Genomic DNA, 4698 nt, shown 5'->3' with positions numbered 1-4698 from the left:
TATTAGTTTGCTATATCGCAGCAGACTGTTTTCTCCTTCTATACCACATTTGGCTTAACATTGAAATGAAACGCCACTCCCTTTGTTAATATTAATGCATGTTTAATTTTCTTTTCATGATTCTTTCCCTGATTGGTGGTGGTTACTTCAGGCCGGGACACAAATAATTGAACTACCCAAAGTTGTCAACATTTGGTAGATATTCTATGATAGAAAAAAAGAATATGGGTATCTGCCTTGTCACAAACACACACAGAAGGGCACACGTGTAACTCTTTAGTACTGATTCTTTCTTGTTGTAAAATGACAATAGAAGTTTCCAAACACAATGCAGTATGTTGAATATACAGTACTCTACTCTAATGACCCACATTACTAATATCATGTGTTGGCCTTAAAGGTCTACTTCACCGGTTGTAATATGAAGGTGTATTGAACTCGGAGATCCTATTTAGTATGAATGTGCAAAAAAAAAAAAATTAAATCGGATCATCTTAGTCTGAGAAAAGGCAGAAAGATTGTTTAATGGTCTCACTGTCTTCCATACAGTTTCCTTCTTGTGACATCACAGTAAGGGTTAGGATTAACAGGACAGCTGGGCAAAGGTAAGACTAAGGGAAGACTGAGGGAAGAAAAACCTCATTCATTATATTATAATAGTTATTTTATAATGATAGAACGCTGGTTCTGTATGGGTGAAGTATTCCTTTAAGTTACAGGTGTTCCAGATACTCCTAACCTGTTTCTATTACAGACAGGGCTGTACAGTGCGACAGTTTTGATCGCATTTGCTACTGAAATTGATCACGTGCGATGATGAATACAAGTCAATTTGCACCAGTGCTAATGAGGAGATGCTGTCTCTTTGAAACACAGAGGAGCGCTGCACAACACTGCTTAGAGGGCTCTACATTAACACTCTCCAAATGCGGTCTTAGGCAAGTAAGTTATTGAGTCCACCCTCCACTTTGGCCGGTGAAAGATATGTGTTCTTCTCGGGGATCTGTGCTCGTGCATCGATTCCAGGTATAAAAACTTCACCAACGGTAATAACCGTGGCTTAACATTGAAATGAAACGCCACTCCCTTTGTTAATATTAATGCATGTTTAATTTTCTTTTCATGATTCTTTCCCTGATTGGTGGTGGTTACTTCAGGCCGGGACACAAATAATTGAACTACCCAAAGGTAAGTTAAACTGCAGTATTGAGTGCTAAATACAGTGCTATTTATAAGGCTTCAATGTGGCTGTGTGTAGCCACATTCAGTTTACCACGCAGGGTTAGAGTACAAGTTACTGCACCCTGCCAATGGCATGTCTTTTTTTATGTCAGGCAAATTGTTTTTCCAGTTCAGCCACAGTCCTTTTTAAAGCCATTTGTAGCCCTCATTATAAAGGTGTGCGAAGGATTCTCGTCAGAAGGATTAAACAGTGTGAAAATGAAAACTCATGTTGGGGAGGTGATAGTCTCGCAAAGCCAGACCAAACTACAGCAAGTAGTATGGTCTGGAAGCATGCCGTTTAGAGCCGTCTATTCGGGGGGGAAACTGGGCTGGCCTGTTTTTATTTCTTTAAACCAATCACAATCATCTACGGCGGGGCTAGCCCCGGGAAGCAGCCAATGGAGGCGTAGCGTTGTTAGCCGACGCCAGCGCTTAGACGCTGGCGGAAACGGTTCAGCCAGACTAGGGAGGTGATGATAAGAAAAATGTAGTCAGGTGACACAGCTTTGTTGTGACAAATGGCCATAAAAAGCTTATAGCCACTTTCAAAACAGTGGCAAAGTGCTGTAGAGCATAATAACACATTTAATACTGAGATTGTATACAGAGTGAAGTAATTTGCATTTTCTTTTATTAATTCACTATTTGTTTTAGATCCATTCTGAGTTCCTGTGGTTCATGGCTGTTCCTGGGTCCATGGCCCAGTTACAGTCACTCAAGTCAGCCGATCAAAGGTGGATCAACAGGCCAAATGACGGACACTTTGGACCAGGTACATCTGGAGCATCAAACAAAACAAGTTTCCTTGGTAGCTTAGAGGGTGTCAGAGTTTCCCTATCTTTTACAGATACATAACAAGGGCAGACCATTATAGTGTCTTTAATATATGCAGCTCATGTTTCACCATCACACCATTGAGCTTACATTTATTTTCTAATGAAACTCTGGCATTACAAATGTCCATTTATTTTTAAATAAATTGTAGGATTTAAGTTTTAAGAGTGTCTTCGATTATGAAACTGATTGAATTGAAAATTAATCAATATCATGTTGTCCTAGACTGACGACATTCTTCTTCGGAGGGAGTGTGTACCGAAAGCCTTCATCATCTGCCTCGGAGAGGATGCAGATGACTTGATCAAGGAATATCCGGTAAGCTTCAACAGTTACACTTTTATGCAGGTTGAACAGGTGTTATAAAGTTTGGTCTACTTACGAGCGTAGTTCACGTCAACCGGGTAACTTTAATCTTTCATCACTCGTCCATGGCTGTGACTCATGCCCAACGGTGACTCTGCGCGTGTGTGTGTGTATTAGTGTGCGCGCGCATGTTTGTCTGCAGTGCCGATACACACACACACACACACACACACACACACACACACACAGAGGGACAGACAGATTCGGCAGACTAGCTTTTATCATCCCCAAATAGTTTGTAAAATTAATAAATGCGTGTCTCCAGAACATATTTAAAAACTGTATTAGCGGGGGGGAGAGAGAAAGGTTTTCGTTTATTGATTTTACCTAAATGGTTTTGATTTACTAACCGGTTACACATGTACACGTGCACACCCCTACTCTAGATTGCAACAAATATGCAAAACATGATTAGAAATTATTTGATGTACTGTTGTACATTCATACGATAGAGGTACTAGTATAGTGAAAAAGTAAGTCAAGGGCCCTGAAAAAAATACAGATAAAATCAAGACACAAAGTATACTTGAATTACTCATTAGAATAATTAGTGCATTTTCACAAAAATGGACTCAAGACTAATGCCAGTGATATTATTGTACCATACAAGGTTCATAGTTAGTTACTGCATACAAGTGCAAAGTGATGACAGTGATGTTTTGTGTCATGTACTGTAGGACTCTGGAGCAGCTCGCCATTGCAGAGTTTGTCTTTCGAAAGCATGGGGAAGGACCGCAGGAGCCACCTGAAAACATGGGCCTCTTCATCGAGGGTGTGGAGGTTTTGCATGGACTGACCTGAACCTAGCTTTTCCAGCACCCCTTTCTTTCACTTTTGAGGTGCTCCAGAAAATCATCATGCATCTCAAGCAACATAAGATGTCCCCCAAAGTCTAAAATCTGTATGGCAGACTTGAAAACAGTGACTACACATGAGAGACAAATATTCTTCAAACCACAAGGTGATATACACACATTTTGTCACACGTTTTTGGAAGAGCAGGTGAAAGGTTCCATTTTTGTTTCGATATGGTCCAAAAAGAACAAAACACACTGGCTGTAGAGCAGAATCTATGTTTAGCACGCACAAGAATACATAACTTTGGTTATTTTTGATGGTTTTATGCATTACTATGCACAGAGTTTGTCAGATTTAAAACTGTAAAATAAGTTCCTTTTTATATTTACAGAAATCTCAATATTTATTATCACTTATAAGTAAAACCATTTTTGGAATAATTTTTTCAAACTTATTTTTAAATATTAGGTGAAATGTTGAGATGGTATCATATTGACTTGGAGGATTTTTATAACTTTAACTGGCGGCTGCCAGAAACAAGGAAAAAAGGACAACTTGCATTACACACCGTGTTTGTCTGATTTAAAACTGTAAAAAAAGAAAAAAACCTGTGAGTCATTACATTGAGAAACTATCAATATTTCAGCTTAGTATAAACATATTTGGATTTACTTTTTCAAACATATTTCAAAATTAAAGGTGAAATGGTGATAGTATATTTATAATGACTTACAAGATCTTTTTTATTTTTATTTTTATTTTTTTAAAGGTGAAGTCACCGATTCCTGAGACTGCTTGTAGTCCTAATCACTTTCTCAAAAATCTGTAAATATATCCTCACGATCTGTCAGTATTTTTGCGCTGAAAACCAATTCAGTGTCTTCCATTACACTGCCTATGCTCTGTAAACGGGCATGTGGCTCTCCGGTGGGCCCCTTTTGTTAACATACCCTTTGTTTACATACCAGTTTGCTGAGCCTAGGCTGTTTTTTTCACCACACAATTTAAAACTATGTAAAAAAAAATACCAAAAGTGATTTGACAACAAGCGGTCTCCAGAATCCCTGACTCCACCTTAAACTGACGGCTGCCAGAAACATGGAAAAGGCTTACCTGCATTACACTGGTTGTCTGGTTTAAACCTGTAAAATAATTTTTCCTTTCCCATGTTAAATTACACTGTGACTATACTGGCTATAGCTGGTTATAATGGATTCTATATTGGAAAGATATGGGAAATATGTTGCTTGCCCGACTGTTATACACTGAAATGTGTTCGAAGGTATTGGCACGTTGTTTTCTACTTTCATTCAATAAAGTATATTAAAACAAACTGATTTGAAAATGTGATTTTATTTTAGAAGCAATTTTAAGTTGAATAAACTTAAATAAATTATGTGTTACCGGTTGCCTTAATTCAATTAAGTTGGTCCAACTGTTTTCTTTTAGGTTCTACGGAAGCAATATTTTACTTTA

At 38.2% G+C, this 4698-nt stretch overlaps 1 long non-coding RNA gene across 1 annotated transcript; it reads left to right on the top strand.

Annotated features, from left to right (window-relative positions):
* The first annotated feature begins 1948 nt into the window (after positions 1-1948).
* Positions 1949-3513, top strand: LOC307270374. The gene is made up of 3 exons (XR_013845544.1): positions 1949-1996; positions 2284-2376; positions 3102-3513. It is a non-coding gene; the product is annotated as an uncharacterized lncRNA (long non-coding RNA).
* Positions 3514-4698: the final 1185 nt, after the last annotated feature.

Source organism: Ammodytes marinus, assembly GCF_949987685.1.
Source record: "Ammodytes marinus genome assembly, contig: scaffold_59, whole genome shotgun sequence".
Classification (NCBI taxonomy): domain Eukaryota; kingdom Metazoa; phylum Chordata; class Actinopteri; order Uranoscopiformes; family Ammodytidae; genus Ammodytes; species Ammodytes marinus.
Note: the sequence above shows the minus strand (reverse complement) of the source record. Positions and strands in the feature narration are given on the sequence as shown.